The 22,430-nt window shown below is 42.2% G+C and overlaps 10 non-coding genes across 10 annotated transcripts; all 10 read left to right on the top strand.

The window, feature by feature from the left end:
* The first annotated feature begins 3,948 nt into the window (after positions 1–3,948).
* On the top strand, positions 3,949–4,020 carry trnah-gug (transfer RNA histidin (anticodon GUG)). Its single transcript has one exon. It is a non-coding gene; the product is annotated as a tRNA-His (tRNA).
* A 2,596-nt stretch (positions 4,021–6,616) lies between these two features.
* On the top strand, positions 6,617–6,705 carry trnay-gua (transfer RNA tyrosine (anticodon GUA)). Its single transcript is given in 2 exon segments — positions 6,617–6,653; positions 6,670–6,705. It is a non-coding gene; the product is annotated as a tRNA-Tyr (tRNA).
* Positions 6,706–6,819: 114 nt separating this feature from the next.
* trnar-acg (transfer RNA arginine (anticodon ACG)) lies at positions 6,820–6,892 on the top strand. The gene has a single exon. It is a non-coding gene; the product is annotated as a tRNA-Arg (tRNA).
* A 1,104-nt stretch (positions 6,893–7,996) lies between these two features.
* Positions 7,997–8,085, top strand: trnay-gua (transfer RNA tyrosine (anticodon GUA)). The gene is given in 2 exon segments: positions 7,997–8,033; positions 8,050–8,085. It is a non-coding gene; the product is annotated as a tRNA-Tyr (tRNA).
* A 114-nt stretch (positions 8,086–8,199) lies between these two features.
* trnar-acg (transfer RNA arginine (anticodon ACG)) lies at positions 8,200–8,272 on the top strand. The gene has a single exon. It is a non-coding gene; the product is annotated as a tRNA-Arg (tRNA).
* A 1,096-nt stretch (positions 8,273–9,368) lies between these two features.
* trnay-gua (transfer RNA tyrosine (anticodon GUA)) lies at positions 9,369–9,457 on the top strand. The gene is given in 2 exon segments: positions 9,369–9,405; positions 9,422–9,457. It is a non-coding gene; the product is annotated as a tRNA-Tyr (tRNA).
* A 114-nt stretch (positions 9,458–9,571) lies between these two features.
* On the top strand, positions 9,572–9,644 carry trnar-acg (transfer RNA arginine (anticodon ACG)). The gene has a single exon. It is a non-coding gene; the product is annotated as a tRNA-Arg (tRNA).
* Positions 9,645–10,738: 1,094 nt separating this feature from the next.
* Positions 10,739–10,827, top strand: trnay-gua (transfer RNA tyrosine (anticodon GUA)). Its single transcript is given in 2 exon segments — positions 10,739–10,775; positions 10,792–10,827. It is a non-coding gene; the product is annotated as a tRNA-Tyr (tRNA).
* Positions 10,828–10,941: 114 nt separating this feature from the next.
* On the top strand, positions 10,942–11,014 carry trnar-acg (transfer RNA arginine (anticodon ACG)). The gene has a single exon. It is a non-coding gene; the product is annotated as a tRNA-Arg (tRNA).
* Positions 11,015–12,320: 1,306 nt separating this feature from the next.
* On the top strand, positions 12,321–12,393 carry trnar-acg (transfer RNA arginine (anticodon ACG)). The gene has a single exon. It is a non-coding gene; the product is annotated as a tRNA-Arg (tRNA).
* Positions 12,394–22,430: the final 10,037 nt, after the last annotated feature.

Here is a 22,430-nt window from a genome sequence, read left to right as displayed (position 1 = left end):
GCAACCTGTACCGTGTGCACTGCTTTCAGGTCCCTGATGGTCTAGTGCAGGGCTATTCAAGAAAACTGTGAGGAGGTCCAGTTCAAATAAATTTCCTCAAGCAGTCTATTTGCAGTATGATGATATCGGAATAAATTGTGTTTAAAAAAATAATAGGTTAAAATCATTTCAAAGAAGTTTATTAGCACTGAAACACAGGATAACCTTGTGAGGCTGCAGTTTAAATAAAAAATAACTAAATTATGTATTCAAAAACAAAGAAAGTGCTTAAGAAAAAATAGCAGCTTCAGTTTCCTTTTGATTGAACAATCTCAATATTTCTCTTGAACAAAACATTCTCAAAACACCTGAACTATTTCTCTTACAGATTTCTCTTACATCTGTCTTCCCCCCTATACTTCATTTCCCCTGCTCAGTGTGAGAATTAAGCTTTGGCTTGCCCTGCCAACATTTTAAATCTGGGCTTGAAGGAGGTCAGGGCCATTCTCATGCACATGTGCAGATGCTCATTGGTGAGCGTGGAACGATATTTTGTTTTTATTATGTTCATTGTAGAGAACGCTGCCTCACAGCTGTATGTGGAGCCGAACATGGTCAAGATAAACAGGGCCACTTTTTTCAGATCTGGGAAAGCTGTCTCAGAAACCATCTGGAGCCAGAAGGTGGTAGATTTGGTTCTTGCAAACTGCTCTTTCAGGGCCACATCTGTCTGGAGGTCAATCATTTGCATCTGGAGAGGCCCAGAGTTTGCCCACTTGAAGTGATGTGCGACATCATTTGAGAATGCTCTGACATCAGTGATGAGAAATGGATTCTGTATGAAGAGGGTGAGCTCCTCTCCAACGCTGAAGCTATCAAAGCGTTTGCTGAAGTTTTCAATCAACTTGTCAACAAAGTCAACAAAAGAGGAGACATCTCTATGGCCCTGCACCTGTTCTTTCACTTTTGGGAAGTGTGTGTAGTCTCCTTGCAGATCTTCTTTGAACACCTGGGGCCTCATATACAAAGCAAGCGTACTCACAAAATAGTGGCGTACGCACCTTTTCACGTCAACGATCAGATGTATCAAGAACGAAAAGACCGTGGAAATGTGCGGTGCCTCACGGCAGCTTCAGGGCTGGCGTACGCACTTTTCTGCAGCTGTTGATTCTTTGGCGACACCTAAGGTGATGTTGGGAAACTGTTATAATAAATAAATGTGAAAACAATTAGTCCTCAGACAGTGATGTGCACATCTGAGACACATGAACAATTAATACTGATAAACAATTAATACACCCATGTGTCTGCAATTACACGAGTGGATATAAAAGCAGCGCAAAGTGGTGCAATGCATACCATTAAAAACAATGGCTGCTTTAGCAGTATTAGAAGACTTTGCAAAGGGTGCAATTCGAAGAGAGCGTGTGTTCACTACAACAGAGAGGATTAGCTGGCATATGATGGCGACTGATTACTCATTAGCCGTTTTGAGGGAAATCCTCCTAGAACTGTGCACAGAGCTGCAGAGCGCAACACAGCGAGGAGCCATGCGCTGCCTGTGCTCACAGGTGATGTGCACACTGGGGTTCCAACCGGAGCATTCCAGGGGCAGGTCGCCAACCGATTGGGACTGTGCCAGTCTACCCTGAGCCGAACCATGCCAGCCGCGTGGGACAGAATTATCCGCATCTCAGCCACGTATATATCAAATTCCCAACAGGCCAACATTAAAGCTCAATTTGAAGCGAGAGCCGGTTTTGTAATCGGAGCTATCGACTGCGCACACATTGCTATAAAAGCGCCATCACATGATGAATTTGTATGTTAACAGGAAACATTTTCAGAAACTGAAGGAAATCCAAGGCACTCTCCTTTGGAGAAAGTTAAAAAGCCTTTATTGTGATGGCTTGGTCATACTACTACACATCTTTTTAATGTCTAGTATAATGTCTAGTATGACCAAGCCATCACAATAAAGGCTTTTTAACTTTCTCCAAAGGAGAGTGCCTTGGATTTCCTTCAGTTTCTGCATCTTCAGTTTTTCCCTATCCAAAGAGCACCTCAACCAAACTTTTTTTGAGTCCAGGAAGCGCTCCTATACAAACTTTTTAGGAAACATTTTCATTCGATCGATGTACAGATCATATGCATAAATGCAATTAACCAACATTGTGGCGAGGTGCCGTGGTTCAACGCACGATTCATACATTCTGAGTAACAGCATCGTTGGGAACAGACTTACAGGGTGGCACTGTGCGTGATGCGCATTGAGCATGTGCGCCCCCAATTTCTATCCCATCTTCACAGCATCATTATTATATTATATATATTAGTCGGTGGTTAAAGTTAGTTTCTTGCTGTTTTTTGCTGGTTAAACTTCAGTTTAAGATCTTTCTAACAAGCCCCTGATCGTCTGTGGGCATATATTAATAACCCTGTGCGTAAAGTGTGAAAGGTCTCAATCAGCCTCACCTTTTCCCCGGCGCACTTCTGCACGTTACTGTATGAACACGTTGTTGTGAGTTACACAAAAACATCGGTATTTAGCTTGGGGGTAATCAGAGTCACCCACAGGTGCTCCCACCACCCCAGAGAGAGCAGTGTCACTCATTGTTGCCCCGACTCTCTGTTCAAACAGAGTCGGTCACCCCCCCACCCGCCTGTTTTGGCCACACTGCAGCGGTGGGCAGCCAGTCTCCGCTTCACATCCACCTTAATTTTGGAACACTTCTTCTTCACCTCTGCATGTGTGGCTTCTCTGACACCACAGCATTAACCCACTCTCATTATCCCACCCACTCCTTGCGTTTGCTGCTTATGCCGGAGGACAGCGTGCCAAAGAACACATTTTTGCGCGCCTTCACTTCAGAAAGTAGCACCGACATATCGCTTTCCGTGAAGTTCTTCTTTTTCCCCGTCTTATTCAGTCTTTTTCTTTATTTTCTGACCGTACACAGAGGGGAATCGCAGGTGCAGGGCTCATTTAAATATGATTTGAGTATTTAAGTAGGGGCGTGGACAGGGAGGAGTCGGGTGCTCCGACATGTGCGCTCAATTCCACGTTGATTGGGATGTACAAACGAAATGTGCTTGGATTGATGCGTGCGCACAGATTCGTACATCCGACGTTGGAGGGCATTTGGGTTTGAGCGTACGCCATGTTTCAGTAGGAAATCCACGCAAGTCTTTGTACATGAGGCCCCTGAAGTTTCGTTGAAATGAGCGGACAGCTGTCATCAGATCACAAATGGAATTGATCTTTCCCTGCAGCTGCAAATTAAGCCCATTCAGGTGTGACATGATATCAGCCAAAAAAGCTATGATATCCATGTTTTTCTCGTCATTTAGAAAGACAGAAAAGTTGGCTGCTTTCTGACTTTCCAGTTGTTCCAAGAAAGCTGTTACTTCACGTTTAATTGACCAAAAATCGCTCTAGCACCCTGCCTTTGCTGAGCCATCTCACATTGTTGTGGAGCAAAAGATCATCAGAGTTTGCATCAACCTCTTTGAGAAATTCCCTGAGCATGCAATGCTGACAAGAAGAAGATGCCCTGAGAAAGTTTTTGATTTTCATCATTGTCTTCATCACCTCAGCATACTCATCTGACAGGGCGGAGCAAAGGACAGCCTGATGAATATTGCAGTGGTAAGAGATCAGGTCAGCGTTGTCTTCTTTAAACCTTGGCACAGCTCCCTTTTCGCTCCATCAGTGGTTATTGATATGACTTGTTTTGGCTCTATTCCTCGCTTTGATAGCATTTCCTTAATGGCCAGGTAGATGTCTTCTCCTCCCACACCGTAAGTAAAGCTTGTCTTCCTCTTTATCTCTGCTGTCAATGATTTTGCTCCAAACACAAAAAAAAACATGCCTGCCAGCCACATGCCGCAGAGCTACATATGCTATCCTTGGGATACGAAGGTGTTTCGGATCACATCAAAGCCACACACGACAAAAACCCACAACCGGCCGTGATCGTATAGTGGTTAGTACTCTGCGTTGTGGTCGCAGCAACCCCGGTTCGAATCCGGGTCACGGCAACCCCCCCGACCGAAATTGTTTGCATCGCTGAAAAAAGATCCCACTTACATTTCTTAAACTTTAAAAAAAAAATTTTTGTCTACAGGCCTCTGTCCCGTATCAAAGGTCTGAAAGAATCAAACAGCACAAATGCAGAAGGTCTGCCCATTTAAAGAGCATAAAAGGGGTCAAAGTATCAAACAGGCCCCAATGACAAATAGTGCCTTTCTAATGAGTCGCCAAGGCCGCATATGTTCTGTGTTTTTTAGCTCTTCTAAAGGGAGGGTTTTCACACACCGCCACACCCAAAGTATAAACATCCTAACAACAGAAGATGAAAATCGTTTGCCAAATGAATGGATGGATAGACCTGACAAAAAAACAAAACAAAAAGGCTGGACTTTTGCGCTGGACAATGTGAGGGTATATTGAGGATCAACATCCGTGTTGGACGATGTGGAGACTTTCCCAGATAGATGCCAGATATGTTTTTGTAACGACTAAATGCATGATAGAAACTGGGGCTGATTTGATCTGAAACGCATCTGAAACCAGGGCCGGTTCTAGCCCATTGGCTGCCCTAGGCGAGATTGCGATTTTGCGCCCCCCCCCCCCCCCCCCCCCATTTGAATCATGTTTGAACAAACCACAACCACATTCTTTTTTTTTTTTTAAGTATCTTTTTATTTCTCAAAAGAAAGCCATTCAGCACACATATATTCAGTCTTACATTTTGCAATTTTTCTTTTGAGCAGCAATCCCACCCCCCACCCTTACAGGGATAAGCCAACAAAACACACAAACGTAAAAGTACAATTATGAAAATGAAAAAGGGAAAAAGCAAAAGAGAAAATACATGTAATCATTCTGATATAGGTACACTATGTTATATGTATTATGCTGTACATTTATATTTGATACATGAACTACAAGCAAGGTAATGGTCTCAGAACATTTTTATTTTTAGAAACTTTGGAACTTTTACAACCAACTCCTCACAATGAAACACGCCCAGCCTTCCTAATCGCAAATTCATCAATGGTGTCATCGAATGATATCTGGCTTGACACGTCTTGGTTTACACTTATAAGAGCAAGCCCATTGAGACGTTCTTGGCTCATTGTTGACCTCAGATATGTTTTTATCAACTTTAACTTGGAAAAGCTTCTCTCTGCAGAAGCTACTGTTACTGGAAGGGTAGCAGCAACTCTGAGGGCGACCCACATGTTTGGAAAGATTTCTCCTAATTTCTTCTCCATCCATTGTGGTCATGCCAGCTTTTGACAAATCAGGGAATTTTACAGTTTTATAGTTTTACAATGACTGGAAATGTGAGTTCATATTTTGACTGTATTAACATACTCCTAAAATAGATGATTATAGCTTTATTATGTATAGCCCACTACTACTAAATCGAATGCTATTACTACCAAAAACTATAATAAATAAACTCACAAGATTCAGAGAGAGGTGAACCTGGGAGATCAGCTGAGCTTTCTTCAGGTGAGGGTCTCTGCAAAAATATCTGGAGTGCACCTAGACATTTTAAAATATAAAATAATATGAGCATAACACACCACTCACCAACACAATCACATGTATTACAATTGTGTATTCACATGTATCTACTATTTACATGACCGTAGCAGATTCTACATAAGCCATTTTTTCCATAAGATTTCCAAGCAAATTAACTCATTTATCTGATTACTTTGAATGTTTACCTAGCTGGAAGGCTCGACAAATGTTAAATGATAAAACAAAAGAAAACTAGCTAGGCTATTTCTTAAAGTAGTTTGGCTTACAAGACTAACTCTAGGTTTTTAGTTTCCTTTAACAAAAAGATTTTGTTGCCTGTGAAAGACAGCTTGTGGATTAAGCTAGCAGGCTAATCGATAGCCCACAAGCTTTCTAGAAATAGCTAATGCTAGCGGAGTAACGTTATGCAGTGATAGCTAGCTTCTACAATGAAACGTCAACCATGAACAGTGACAGAAAACACAATTTTGATTAAACTTTAGAACTAATGTCTGAGATGAAAATACATACCTCTATACTGGGCTTTCTTCTCCTCCTCATCTTTTTTTCGTTTTCGCCCCTGTGCACCAGACATTTTGGTCCTTTTCATGTCGCTAGTTGACCTTCTACAACCGTTAGCGTGATCTAGTTCCAGTGTGGCTGTGACTTGCAACTGCATCGTCATGACGACACCCATGCACATATGTTATGTAATATAATATTACATTTTCATTCGAAAAATGGGTTGGGGCATTTTCGTTTGCACGTGTCGGCCACCGTGTGAAAGGCATAAAAAGGCCAAAAACAAAATTTTCCTAAAAAAAAAAAAAAAAAGGGGGGGGGGGGGGGGGGGGGCCCTGGCAATTTGGCGCCCTAGGCAGCCGCCTTGGTGGCCTGTAGGAAGAACCGGCCCTGTCTGAAACTGATGGTTTCTCATCACTTTTTGTGTTTATTTAACTGATAAACAGGCCCAAGCCCCTGGCTCCCTTCCATAACTCATTTGGTACAGCAGAGAACTGCAGGTGTCCCATGATACACACCTTAAGCCTGGTTACATGCATTCATACAGGATTCATGAAAAGGATGTTGGCTTTGCTCCCTTCGATAGCTTAGTTGGTAGAGTGGAGGACTGTAGGTGTCCAACAACAGTTATCCTTAGGTCGCTGGTTCAATTCCGGCTCGAAGGATGTGCCAAGCTTTTGTGCACAGAGGCTCTTTTGGCCAACTCCGTAAATCCATTCAAAGCTTTTGGAATATGCTGTTTTACGAAAGACTGTACCACTCTCTATCTAATTTGCTAAGGGCTAGTGGTGCAATGGATAACGCGTCTGACTACGGATCAGAAGATTCTAGGTTCAACTCCTGGCTAGCTCGGCACGCTGGTTTTAGTCTCTCACTTCTCCCACTGCTACAGAACAGGATCGCTTTAAACCTTCTACTCCCTGGGTATCCCTGCTAACTTACGCCCCAAAGATAGCGCAAAGTGTGTCATCTTGCAACACATGTGGATGACCCCACACCGTAAGGAAAGCTCGTCTTCCTCTTTATCTCTGCTGTCAATGATTTTGCTCCAAACACAAAAAAAAAACATGCCTGCCAGCCACATGCCGCAGAGCTACATATGCTATCCTTGGGATACGAAGGTGTTTTGGATCACATCAAAGCCACACACGACAAAAACCCACAACCAGCCGTGATCGTATAGTGGTTAGTACTCTGTGTTGTGGTCGCAGCAACCCCGGTTTGAATCTGGGTCACGGCAACCCCCCGACCAAATTTGTTTGCATCGCTGAAAAAAGATCCCACTTTCAACTTGGATTTCTTAAACTTTAAAAAAAATTATTTTGTCTACAGGCCTCTGTCCCGTATCAAAGGTCTGAAAGAATCAAACAGCACAAATGCAGAAGGTCTGCCCATTTAAAGAGCATAAAAGGGGTCAAAGTATCAAACAGGCCCCAATGAGAAATAGTGCCTTTTTAATGAGTCGCCAAGGCCGCATATGTTCTGTGTTTTTTAGCTCTTCTAAAGGGAGGGTTTTCACACACCGCCACACCCAAAGTATAAACATCCTAACAACAGAAGATGAAAATCGTGTGCCAAATGAATGGATGGATAGACCTGACAAAAAAAGAACCAAACAAAATGGCTGGACTTTTGCGCTGGACAATGTGAGGGTATATTGAGGATCAACATCTGTGTTGGACGATGTGGAGACTTTCCCAGATAGATGCCAGATATGTTTCTGTAACGACTAAATGCATGATAGAAACTGAGGCTGATTTGATCTGAAACGCATCTGAAACTGATGGTTTCTCATCACTTTTTGTGTTTATTTAACTGATAAACAGGCCCAAGCCCCTGGCTCCCTTCCATAACTCATTTGGTACAGCAGAGAACTGCAGGTGTCCCATGATACACAGCTTAAGCCTGGTTACATGCATTCATACAGGATTCATGAAAAGGATGTTGGCTTTGCTCCCTTTGATAGCTCAGTTGGTAGAGCGGAGGACTGTAGGTGCCCAACAGCAGTTATCCTTAGGTCGCTGGTTCAATTCCGGCTCGAAGGATGTGCCAAGCTTTTGTATAAATAGGCTCTTTTGGCCAACTCCGTCAATCCTTTCAAAGCTTTTGGAATATGCTGTTTTACGAAAGACTGTACCACTCTCTATCTAATTTGCTAAGGGCTAGTGGCGCATTGGATAACGCGTCTGACTACGGATCAGAAGATTCTAGGTTCAACTCCTGGCTAGCTCGGCACGCTGGTTTTAGTCTCTCACTTCTCCCAATGCTACAGAACAGGATCGCTTTAAACCTTCTACTCCCTGGGTATCCCTGCTAACTTACGCCCCAAAGATACCTCACAGTGTGTCGTCTTGCAACACATGTGGCTGACCCCACACCGTAAGGAAAGCTCGTCTTCCTCTTTATCTCTGCTGTCAATGATTTTGCTCCAAACACAAAAAAAAAAACATGCCTGCCAGCCACATGCCGCAGAGCTACATATGCAATCCTTGGGATACGAAGGTGTTTCGGATCACATCAAAGCCACACACGACAAAAACCCTCAACCGGCCGTGATCGTATAGTGGTTAGTACTCTGCGTTGTGGTCGCAGCAACCCCCGTTCGAATCCGGGTCACGGCAACCCCCTGACCGACTTTGTTTGCATCGCTGAAAAAAGATCCCACTTTCAACTTAGATTTCTTAAACTTTAAAAAAAATAATTTTGTCAACAGGCGTCTGTCCCGTATCAAAGGTCTGAAAGAATCAAACAGCACAAATGCAGAAGGTCTGCCCATTTAAAGAGCATAAAAGGGGTCAAAGTATCAAACAGGCCCCAATGAGAAATATTGCCTTTTTAATGAGTCGCCAAGGCCGCATATGTTCTGTGTTTTTTAGCTCTTCTAAAGGGAGGGTTTTCACACACCGCCACACCCAAAGTATAACAACAGAAGATGAAAATCGTGTGCCAAATGAATGGATGGATAGACCTGACAAAAAAAGAACCAAACAAAATGGCTGGACTTTTGCGCTGGACAATGTGAGGGTATATTGAGGATCAACATCTTTGTTGGACGATGTGGAGACTTTCCCAGATAGATGCCAGATATGTTTTTGTAACGACTAAATGCATGATAGAAACTGAGGCTGATTTGATCTGAAACGCATCTGAAACTGATGGTTTCTCATCACTTTTTGTGTTTATTTAACTGATAAACAGGCCCAAGCCCCTGGCTCCCTTCCATAACTCATTTGGTACAGCAGAGAACTGCAGGTGTCCCATGATACACACCTTAAGCCTGGTTACATGCATTCATACAGGATTCATGAAAAGGATGTTGGCGTTGCTCCCTTCGATAGCTCAGTTGGTAGAGCGGAGGACTGTAGGTGCCCAACAACAGTTATCCTTAGGTCGCTGGTTCAATTCCGGCTCGAAGGATGTGCCAAGCTTTTGTATACAGAGGCTCTTTTGGCCAACTCCGTCAATCCTTTCAAAGCTTTTGGAATATGCTGTTTTACGAAAGACTGTTCCACTCTCTATCGAACTTGCTAAGGGCTAGTGGCGCAATGGATAACGCGTCTGACTACGGATCAGAAGATTCAAGGTTCAACTCCTGGCTAGCTCGGCACGCTGGTTTTAGTCTCTCACTTCTCCCACTGCTCCAGAACAGGATCGCTTTAAACCTTCTACTCCCTGGGTATCCCAGCTCACTTACGCCCCAAAAATACCTCACAGTGTGTCGTCTTGCAACACATGTGGCTGACCCCACACCGTAAGGAAAGCTCGTCTTCCTCTTTATCTCTGCTGTCAATGATTTTGCTCCAAACACAAAAAAAAACATGCCTGCCAGCCACATGCCGCAGAGCTACATATGCAATCCTTGGGATACGAAGGTGTTTCGGATCACATCAAAGCCACACACGACAAAAACCCTCAACCGGCCGTGATCGTATAGTGGTTAGTACTCTGCGTTGTGGTCGCAGCAACCCCCGTTCGAATCCGGGTCACGGCAACCCCCTGACCGACTTTGTTTGCATCGCTGAAAAAAGATCCCACTTTCAACTTAGATTTCTTAAACTTTAAAAAAAATAATTTTGTCAACAGGCGTCTGTCCCGTATCAAAGGTCTGAAAGAATCAAACAGCACAAATGCAGAAGGTCTGCCCATTTAAAGAGCATAAAAGGGGTCAAAGTATCAAACAGGCCCCAATGAGAAATATTGCCTTTTTAATGAGTCGCCAAGGCCGCATATGTTCTGTGTTTTTTAGCTCTTCTAAAGGGAGGGTTTTCACACACCGCCACACCCAAAGTATAACAACAGAAGATGAAAATCGTGTGCCAAATGAATGGATGGATAGACCTGACAAAAAAAGAACCAAACAAAATGGCTGGACTTTTGCGCTGGACAATGTGAGGGTATATTGAGGATCAACATCTTTGTTGGACGATGTGGAGACTTTCCCAGATAGATGCCAGATATGTTTTTGTAACGACTAAATGCATGATAGAAACTGAGGCTGATTTGATCTGAAACGCATCTGAAACTGATGGTTTCTCATCACTTTTTGTGTTTATTTAACTGATAAACAGGCCCAAGCCCCTGGCTCCCTTCCATAACTCATTTGGTACAGCAGAGAACTGCAGGTGTCCCATGATACACACCTTAAGCCTGGTTACATGCATTCATACAGGATTCATGAAAAGGATGTTGGCTTTGCTCCCTTCGATAGCTCAGTTGGTAGAGCGGAGGACTGTAGGTGCCCAACAACAGTTATCCTTAGGTCGCTGGTTCAATTCCGGCTCGAAGGATGTGCCAAGCTTTTGTATACAGAGGCTCTTTTGGCCAACTCCGTCAATCCTTTCAAAGCTTTTGGAATATGCTGTTTTACGAAAGACTGTTCCACTCTCTATCGAACTTGCTAAGGGCTAGTGGCGCAATGGATAACGCGTCTGACTACGGATCAGAAGATTCAAGGTTCAACTCCTGGCTAGCTTGGCACGCTGGTTTTAGTCTCTCACTTCTCCCACTGCTCCAGAACAGGATCGCTTTAAACCTTCTACTCCCTGGGTATCCCAGCTCACTTACGCCCCAAAAATACCTCACAGTGCGTCGTCTTGCAACACATGTGGCTGACCCCACACCGTAAGGAAAGCTCGTCTTCCTCTTTATCTCTGCTGTCAATGATTTTGCTCCAAACACAAAAAAAAACATGCCTGCCAGCCACATGCCGCAGAGCTACATATGCTATCCTTGGGATACGAAGGTGTTTCGGATCACATCAAAGCCACACACGACAAAAACCCACAACCAGCCGTGATCGTATAGTGGTTAGTACTCTGTGTTGTGGTCGCAGCAACCCAGGTTTGAATCTGGGTCACGGCAACCCCCCGACCGAATTTGTTTGCATCGCTGAAAAAAGATCCCACTTTCAACTTGGATTTCTTAAACTTTAAAAAAAATAATTTTGTCTACAGGCCCCTGTCCCGTATCAAAGGTCTGAAAGAATCAAACAGCACAAATGCAGAAGGTCTGCCCATTTAAAGAGCATAAAAGGGGTCAAAGTATCAAACAGGCCCCAATGAGAAATAGTGCCTTTTTAATGAGTCGCCAAGGCCGCATATGTTCTGTGTTTTTTAGCTCTTCTAAAGGGAGGGTTTTCACACACCGCCACACCCAAAGTATAAACATCCTAACAACAGAAGATGAAAATCGTGTGCCAAATGAATGGATGGATAGACCTGACAAAAAAAGAACCAAACAAAATGGCTGGACTTTTGCGCTGGACAATGTGAGGGTATATTGAGGATCAACATCTGTGTTGGACGATGTGGAGACTTTCCCAGATAGATGCCAGATATGTTTTTGTAACGACTAAATGCATGATAGAAACTGAGGCTGATTTGATCTGAAACGCATCTGAAACTGATGGTTTCTCATCACTTTTTGTGTTTATTTAACTGATAAACAGGCCCAAGCCCCTGGCTCCCTTCCATAACTCATTTGGTACAGCAGAGAACTGCAGGTGTCCCATGATACACAGCTTAAGCCTGGTTACATGCATTCATACAGGATTCATGAAAAGGATGTTGGCTTTGCTCCCTTTGATAGCTCAGTTGGTAGAGCGGAGGACTGTAGGTGCCCAACAGCAGTTATCCTTAGGTTGCTGGTTCAATTCCTGCTAGAGGGATGTGCCAAGCTTTTGTATACAGAGGCTCTTTTGGCCAACTCCGTCAATCCATTCAAAGCTTTTGGAATATGCTGTTTTACGAAAGACTGTTCCACTCTCTATCAGATTTGCTAAGGGCTAGTGGCGCAATGGATAACGCGTCTGACTACGGATCAGAAGATTCTAGGTTCAACTCCTGGCTAGCTCGGCACGCTGGTTTTAGTCTCTCACTTCTCCCACTGCTTTAGAACAGGATCGCTTTAAACCTTCTACTCCCTGGGTATCCCTGCAAACTTACGCCCCAAAGATAGCGCAAAGTGTGTCATCTTGCAACACATGTGGCTGACCCCACACCGTAAGGAAAGCTCGTCTTCCTCTTTATCTCTGCTGTCAATGATTTTGCTCCAAACACAAAAAAAAAACATGCCTGCCAGCCACATGCCGCAGAGCTACATATGCTATCCTTGGGATACGAAGGTGTTTCGGATCACATCAAAGCCACACACGACAAAAACCCACAACCGGCTGTGATCGTATAGTGGTTAGTACTCTGCGTTGTGGTCGCAGCTACCCCCGTTCGAATCCGGGTCACGGCAACCCCCCGACCGAATTTGTTTGCATCGCTGAAAAAAGATCCCACTTTCAACTTACATTTCTTAAACTTTTAAAAAAAAGCAGAGAACTACAGGTGTCCCATGATACACACCTTAAGCCTGGTTACATGCATTCATACAGGATTCATGAAAAGGATGTGGGCTTTGCTCCCTTCGATAGCTCAGTTGGTAGAGCGGAGGACTGTAGGTGCCCGACAACAGTTATCCTTAAAGGGACACTCCACCCATTTGCATTAGGCTTTGCATTGTTAGAAACCCAGTCATACTTTTGAATGGTCATGCAACACTCTCTCATTTCCCCCTGAGACGGGAGAAATCCGTATTCACCTCTTTACACTTCCTCCTACAATGACGCAAAATGACGATTTTTGCGTCATTGTAGGAGGAAGTGTAAGAGGGGTGGATTTCTGTCGAGACTACAAGCCTAGTTCCCACCCTTCAACATCGCCCATAGGGGGTTGGACCTAATGGGCTAACAGACCTATCACAGATCAGTGCCAGTGCTTTAGACTGGCAGAGAGCTGCAGCTAACATATATATATCTATATCTATATAGATATAGGTATATATAATTGTCATGAGATCCACACTCCTTACCAGTTGGTGGCGGTAATGCTGCTTTAAGTTGTTTGCCAACCGCCAATAAAAAAAACGAAATAGAGAGAGAGATAGAGCTGCAGCCTGCAGCTAACACGGAGAACTGGAGAAGATATGGCTCGAGCTGGGGCGAATTGGTGGCGTCCTGGAGACCTACTTTAGAATACCTAAAGTCAACTGGAAACGACAGCCAAAGCCTACAGGGCCAAATGGACGTCTTTCTGTAAAGTAAGTTTGTTTACTTTGTTACTATGTCAAGGAGTACTCTTGCTAACACGCTAACGTGGCATGTTCATTGCACAAATAGCTTGCAGTTATGCAAGCTACTGTGGCACGATAGGCTCAAATGCCATCACTCACTTTGTGATCAATGTTTTGTCTAGACAATTTCGTCTAACAGCCTACCGGCACTTTCTTGAGTGGGTCCTGCAAGGAGAGAGATTGGGCAGAGGGCGTCGTGGCGTGCAGGCTATCCGCCAGAACTACCCAGCTCCAGACGGCCAGTACTGCGGGCACCTCGGGAGGAGCTATAGTTTCCTTGTTTTATATTCATTCAACAGTTGTATTGTTTGTATAGTTATTTAATTAAATGGTTAAAATGTACGTTGTTGTGGTTCTTTCTTAGTAATGTTGCTCCAAGTGTATTCGAGTTATTGAACGACCAACATTTCAGAACGGGAACTACCTAGCTACTGTTACCTCAGATGACAAAACGACAGAATTGTGATCATAGCCTACCTATAATTACTATAAATTATGAAGCATTACAAGTATACATTGCATTATAAGTTTGTTGCAAATCAGTTACCTCCTTCCAAGTTTATGATGCTATTCTAAACTTTGTTGAAGGCAGACAGGAGAGAAGGAGTGACATTTTGTTTTTTAATTCACAAAATAAGAATTGTCATGAACATAAAGACACACAAACAAAACTATCCACACTATAAAAAAAAGAGGTATTGACCCTGTGATTGAGTATACAGTAAGGTGCTCGATGGAAGTGCAAACAGGTAAGGCAGTGACATGATTTCCAGGTAGCGTAGTCGGGTGGAGCTCGTATACTCTCGGGTGCTTCGATAGCGGTGCCGGGAGAACGTTAGACTGTTGATTCACATCCAATCACGTTTCGCCATTTCCATTTTTCCATTTCTGCTCACAGCCAATGAAGAAAGCCGAATCCCATTTCTGCTCACAGCCAATGAAGAAAGCCGAATCCCATTTCTGCTCACAGCCAATGAAGAAAGCCGAATCCCATTTTTGCTCATAGCCAATGAAGAAAGCCGAATCCCATTTGTATCTACCTGACGGAGCATCGCCAGAGAGAGACCGGAGTTTAATTTGAATTAAAAAAGTTGAAATTTCAAAGTACTTCACGATATTATTTAAGGTAAGAAACCGACAATGTTGTTATGTTTAGTTGTGGTAACGTATTACCTGTACTAGCCGTATAGCGAAGAACGTCTTGTTTATGTAAGGGTCGAGGGATAGCGGTCAGTTTCATTCATTCTAATGAACGTTGTAAATATAGTTGTTATCGTACATAGGCAGAGTTACAGTCATCATGATGTATATGAATACATTGTTATGCTTAGCCTACAGGTGAAGTCGTACCACCGTTAAATGTCTGAATTAACGTTAATTAGTAGCCTATAGATTTGGGCTTTATTGTAATTGTAACCCTATGTAATCAAATTAGTGTGTAATAATCTGAGTTTTATGGTGTTATGACATCATACCCACACAAACCACATTATTCCTTCCTCCATCCCTGTCCAAAAACACTGAGATGGCATATGTGCTATGTGAAATAAATGTATGGAACAGATTAACTACTCAGTTCTTATTTTCTATTGGAAGATGGCTTCCAAGCAAAAGAAGCACAGGGTGTGATGAATGGATGGCCCGCCTGCGCAGATTTGCTACACAGGGGGTCTGGCCTTCTGAAGTGGGAAACAGACCGGCACCACGACAGAAGAAATGGCATGACCTGTACCAGAAGGTAAACTTTGACATGTATATAAACACAGGAAAGCCATGTCATATTTAGAGGGACCACTGATGATTCACTGTCATATGTTACAGATTGAGAAGTGTCCCCTGCAACAAAGGGGGCAAACGTCTCTGTTTGGGGGGACGCAGACATGCAATTGTGGTTTCCATATGAAAAAGGTATAAAAAGTGTTGATGGTTATTGGTTGGTTGATGGTTATGTTAATGTATGATGGTATATTGTGTATTTTTTATTTAATTTCCCTTTCTGTGAAACTGTAGCCTTCTAGTTTGGTGCAGTGGGTGCAAAGCAGCCTTTATTTCCACCAGCAAGGCCATCTTAGACCAGCTGGACCAAGCCTGGAATTTAGGCTGATCGAACTCGCAAGTGAGAATACTGAGATTATTTAGCTTGTGTAACAAATGTTTGTCATGTAAAGCACAATTGAGATTAGCTGGTTTTAATGTTTATGTCTGTCTGTCTGTCTCTCTTTTCCTTTGTTTTATTCAGATATGCCTGTGACATGCGGGTCATACGGTTCCTGAGGGAGAGGGCCCTGGGAAACAGCCCTTCTCGCCTGGTGAGGCAACTGCGGGAGAACCACAGCGAGGAGTGGCTGAAGCGTGTTTGCCGGTATCTCGGTGCCTGCTCCAACTTCACCTCCCAGCCAAGCTTGCTCCCTGTGAGGTTTCAGGAGCCACCTGAGCCTGAAACGATCCCCTCCCACAGGTGGATGTTGGCTGTTTATGGCAGGGATATCTTGGGCAGGCTGGACCACGTTAAAGCCAGCATAACGTCCACATATGGCAGCATCTTGAAGATGGACTCCACCAAAAAGGTAACTTTTTTTACATTTTTAATATTAAAAGAATTGAAAATAAATCATTAGTAGTAGTATAGACCTGAAATATGAAAGTAATGTTTCATATATAGATAATCAAGCATCACTCGCTGTCTTTTCTGTGTGATTGCAGATCACAAAGAAGCTGTCAGGGTTAGCAAAGGGGACAGCTTTGTGGCTGACATCTGTTGGCAATAAGGTGGGCCAATTCCTCATCAGTGTTCTGACAGCTCAAGAGGGTCCTGCCCTGGACCGAATGGCAGCTGGCCTCATCCAGAGGTACACTGATGCAGGTGTGGCTCCACCTCAAGTTCTTTATGTGGACTGTGACTGCTGTCGGGAGGACACTGGGCAGACCAAGCTCAAGCAGCGATTTGTGTGTGCGTGCTTGTTTGTAAAAGTTTGCAAACTGTTAGTGTGTGTGTGTGTGTGTGCTTGTCAGTGTGTTTGTAAATATAAATAAAAATAACTTTATTTCTACAGCAGTATCCTTTGTTTTTTCCGAGCACACCTATGGAAAACCTTTGTAAACTCACACAAATTTAATAATATTAATTTAATAATTTAATAATGGTATTGCTGATAGATCCACAGGCTGTGAGAACTGAATCTCAGAAACATTTCTTTGATATAAATGTTAATTATTTTTATAAGCAGTAATAGTAGTATAACATTCTTATTTTTATCAATATTCTTGAAATAAAACGTAAAAATTACAATTCAATTCATACAATTAATATTCTTAATTTTATCAATCTTATACAACATTAAAACTAAAAGAAAGGGACAGACTTATGTTGCAGACAGTGTGTGAGAAGTGATTAACAGAAACATTTTTTATAATATAAAAAATATAAGCAGTATTAGGTGTGTGGTGGTTTAATATTCTTCTCTGTATTGTTCTTATTGCAAGAAATTGCATTATTATTCTCACCAGTTGTATTTGTATGAATTTGCATGAATTGATGGATGTTCCAATCAGGATTCGAAGCGTGCTGGGCCCATAACCCAGAGGTCGATGGACCGAAACCGATGGATCCTCTGCTATCTATAAATTTTCAAATCAAACTCAACATATCTCATTATAAAAACCTGGAAAAGATGATGTAACATTCATAGCATCACAATTGACACTTGACCAAATCTGAAAGCCTTTCTACACACTCTTAATTCAAACTCGTTTGTTGTGTACATGAGTGTTCTCCAAAGTCCACTTTTCTGATATAAGTAAGAAAAAACAATTATTCTGTCAAAAGACTCAAATCTTTCACTTTTGTTAAATGGATTAGAGGATCGTTTACCCGATTTCTTTAAGTTGTGTTTTTTATTTTGAATAGTCGCGTGGATAAGGCACTGGCCTCCTAAGCCAGGGATTGTGGGTTCAAGTCCCATCTGAGGTGTGTAGCAGAGTGGCGCAGCGGAAGCGTGCTGGGCCCATAACCCAGAGGTCGATGGACCGAAACCATCCTCTGCTATGTATAAATTTTCAAATCAAACTCAACATATCTCATTATAAAAACCTGGAAAAGATGATGTAACATTCATAGCATCACAATTGACACTTGACCAAATCTGAAAGCCTTTCTACACACTCTTAATTCAAACTCGTTTGTTGTGTACACGAGTGTTCTCCAAAGTCCACTTTTCTGATATAAGTAAGAAAAAACAATTATTCTGTCAAAAGACTCAAATCTTTCACTTTTGTTAAATGGATTAGAGGATCGTTTACCCGATTTCTTTAAGTTGTGTTTTTTATTTTGAATAGTCGCGTGGATAAGGCACTGGCCTCCTAAGCCAGGGATTGTGGGTTCAAGTCCCATCTGAGGTGTGTAGCAGAGTGGCGCAGCGGAAGCGTGCTGGGCCCATAACCCAGAGGTCGATGGACCGAAACCATCCTCTGCTATGTATAAATTTTCAAATCAAACTCAACATATCTCATTAAAAAAACCTGGAAAAGATGATGTAACATTCATAGCATCACAATTGACACTTGACCAACTCTGAAAGCCTTTCTACACACTCTTAATTCAAACTCGTTTGGTGTGCACACGAGTGTCCTCCAATGTCCACTTTTCTGATATAAGTAAGAAAAAAGAATTATTGTGTCAAAAGACTGAAATCTTTCACTTTTGTTCAATGGATGAGAGGATCGTTTACCCGATTTCTTTTAGTTGTGTTTTTTATTTTGAATAGTGACGTGGATAAGGCACTGGCCTCCTAAGCCAGGGATTGTGGGTTCGAGTCCCATCTGAGGTGTGTAGCAGAGTGGCGCAGCAAAAGTGTGTTGGACCCATAACCCAGAGGTAGATGGACTGAAACCATCCTCTGCTATGTATAAATTTTCAAATCAAACTCAACATCTCTCGTTAAAAAAACCTGGAAAAGATGATGTAAAATTTAGCATAATCACAATTGACCAACTCTGAAAACCTTTCTACACACTCTTAATTCAAACTAGTTTGGTGTGCACACGAGTGTCCTCCAATGTCCACTTTTCTCATATAAGTAAGAAAAAATAATTATTGTGTCAAAAGACTGAAATCTTTCACTTTTGTTCAATGGATGAGAGGATCGTTTACCCGATTTCTTTTAGTTGTGTTTTTTATTTTGAATAGTGACATGGATAAGGCACTGGCCTCCTAAGCCAGGGATTGTGGGTTCAAGTCCCATCAGAGGTGTGTAGCAGAGTGGCGCAGCGGAAGCGTGCTGGGCCCATAACCCAGAGGTCGATGGACCGAAACCATCCTCTGCTATCTATAAATTTTCAAATCAAACTCAACATATCTCATTAAAAAAACCTGGAAAAGATGATGTAACATTCAGCATAATCACAATTAACACTTGACCAACTCTGAAAACCTTTCTACACACTCTTAATTCAAACACGTTTTGTGTGCTCATGAGTGTTCTCCAATGTCCACTTTTCTGATATAAGTAAGAAAAAAGAATTATTGTGTCAAAAGACTGAAATCTTTCACTTTTGTTCAATGGATGAGAGGATCGTTTACCCGATTTCTTTTAGTTGTGTTTTTTATTTTGAATAGTGACGTGGATAAGGCACTGGCCTCCTAAGCCAGGGATTGTGGGTTCGAGTCCCATCTGAGGTGTGTAGCAGAGTGGCGCAGCGGAAGCGTGCTGGGCCCATAACCCAGAGGTCGATGAACCGAAACCATCCTCTGCTATGTATACATTTTCAAATCAAACTCAACATCTATCACTAAAAAAACCTGGAAAAGATGTTGTAACATTCATAGCATCACAATTGACACTTGACCAACTCTGAAAACCTTTCTACACACTCTTAATTCAAACTCGTTTGGTGTGCACACGAGTGTCCTCCAATGTCCACTTTTCTGATATAAGTAAGAAAAAAGAATTATTGTGTCAAAAGACTGAAATCTTTCACTTTTGTTCAATGGATGAGAGGATTGTTTACCCGATTTCTTTTAGATGTGTTTTTTATTTTGAATAGTCACGTTGATAAGGCACTGGCCTCCTAAGCCAGGGATTGTGGGTTCAAGTCCCATCAGAGGTGTGTAGCAGAGTGGCGCAGCAGAAGCGTGCTGGGCCCATAACCCAAAGGTCGATGGACAGAAACCATTCTCTGCTATTTTATAACTTTTCAAATCAAACTCAACATCTCTCATTATAAAAACCTGGAAAAGATGATGTAACATTCATAGCATAACAATTGACACTTGACCAACTCTGAAAACCTTTCTACACACTCTTAATTCAAACTCGTTTGGTGTGCACACGAGTGTCCTCCAATGTCCTCTTTTCTGATATAAGTAAGAAAAAATAATTATTGTGTCAAAAGACTGAAATCTTTCACTTTTGATAAATGGATTAGAGGATCGTTTACCCGATTTCTTTTTATTAAGTATGTTATTTTGAATAGTCACGTGGAAAAGGCACTGGCCTCCTAAGCCAGGGATTGTGGGTTCGAGTCCCGTCTGAGGTGTGTAGCAGAGTGGCGCAGCAGAAGCATGCTGGGCCCATAACCCAAAGGTCGATGGACTGAAACCATCCTCTGCTATCTATAAATTTTCAAATCAAACTCAACATCTCTCATTATAAAAACCTGGAAAAGATGATGTAACATTCATAGCATAACAATTGACACTTGACCAACTCTGAAAACCTTTCTACACACTCTTAATTCAAACTCGTTTGGTGTGCACACGAGCGTCCTCCAATGTCCTCTTTTCTGATATAAGTAAGAAAAAATAATTATTGTGTCAAAAGACTGAAATCTTTCACTTTTGATAAATGGATTAGAGGATCGTTTACCCGATTTCTTTTTATTAAGTATGTTATTTTGAATAGTCACGTGGAAAAGGCACTGGCCTCCTAAGCCAGGGATTGTGGGTACAAATCCCATCTGAGGTGTGTAGCAGGGTGGCGCAGCGGAAGCGTGCTGGGCCCATAACCCAGAGGTCGATGGACCGAAACCATCCTCTGCTATTTTATAACTTTTCAAATCAAACTCAACATCTCTCATTATAAAAACCTGGAAAAGATGATGTAACATTCAGCATAATCACAATTAACACTTGACCAACTCTGAAAACCTTTCTACACACTCTTAATTCAAACTAGTTTGGTGTGCTCATGAGTGTTCTCCAATGTCCACTTTTCTGATATAAGTAAGAAAAAATTATTATTGTGTCAAAAGACTGAAATCTTTCACTTTTGTTAAATGGATTAGAGGATCGTTTACCCGATTTCTTTTTATTAAGTATGTTATTTTGAATAGTCACATGGATAAGGCACTGGCCTCCTAAGCCAGGGATTGTGGGTTCGAGACACATCTGAGGTGTATAGCAGAGTGATGCAGCAGAAGAGCCTCAGAGCCCTAATGGGTAAGTCACTGGCCTCCTAAGCCAAGGATTGTGGGTTTTAGTCCTATCTGAGGTGTGTAGCAGAGCGGAGCAGCGGAGGCGTGCTGGGCCCATAACCCAGAGGTCGATGGACCGAAACCATCCTCTGCTATGTATAAATTTTCAAATCAAACTCAACATATCTCATTAAAAAAACCTGGAAAAGATGATGTAACATTCATAGCATCACAATTGACACTTGACCAACTCTGAAAGCCTTTCTACACACTCTTAATTCAAACTAGTTTGTTGTGCACATGAGTGTTCTCCAAAGTCCACTTTTCTGATATAAGTAAGAAAAAAGAATTATTGTGTCAAAAGACTGAAATCTTTCACTTTTGTTAAATGGATTAGAGGATCGTTTATCCGATTTCGTTTTATTTTGTATGTTATTTTGAATAGTCACGTGGATAAGGCACTGGCCTGCTAAGCCAGGGATTGTGGGTTCCAATCCCATCTGAGGTGTGTAGCAGAGTGGCGCGGCGGAAGCGTGCTGGGCCCATAACCCAGAGGTCGATGGACCGAAACCATCCTCTGCTATCTATAAATTTTCAAATCAAACTCAACATATCTCATTAAAAAAACCTGGAAAAGATGATGTAACATTCAGCATAATCACAATTAACACTTGACCAACTCTTAAAACCTTTCTGCACACTCTTAATTCAAACTCGTTTGGTGTGCTCATGAGTGTTCTCCAATGTCCACTTTTCTGATATAAGTAAAAAAAATAATTATTGTCAAAAGACTGAAATCTTTCACTTTTGTTAAATGGATTAGAGGATCGTTTATCCGATTTCGTTTTATTTTGTATGTTATTTTGAATAGTCACGTGGATAAGGCACTGGCCTGCTAAGCCAGGGATTGTGGGTTCCAATCCCATCTGAGGTGTGTAGCAGAGTGGCGCGGCGGAAGCGTGCTGGGCCCATAACCCAGAGGTCGATGGACCGAAACCATCCTCTGCTATCTATAAATTTTCAAATCAAACTCAACATATCTCATTAAAAAAACCTGGAAAAGATGATGTAACATTCAGCATAATCACAATTAACACTTGACCAACTCTTAAAACCTTTCTGCACACTCTTAATTCAAACTCGTTTGGTGTGCTCATGAGTGTTCTCCAATGTCCACTTTTCTGATATAAGTAAAAAAAATAATTATTGTCAAAAGACTGAAATCTTTCACTTTTCTTAAATGGATGAGAGGATCGTTTACCCGATTTCTTTTAGTTGTGTTTTTTATTTTGAATAGTGACGTGGATAAGGCACTGGCCTCCTAAGCCAGGGATTGTGGGTTCGAGTCCCATCTGAGGTGTGT

Source organism: Odontesthes bonariensis, chromosome 8 (genome assembly GCF_027942865.1).
Source record: "Odontesthes bonariensis isolate fOdoBon6 chromosome 8, fOdoBon6.hap1, whole genome shotgun sequence".
Taxonomy (NCBI): Eukaryota; Metazoa; Chordata; class Actinopteri; order Atheriniformes; family Atherinopsidae; genus Odontesthes; species Odontesthes bonariensis.
This window is presented reverse-complemented; position numbering and strand designations above follow the sequence as displayed.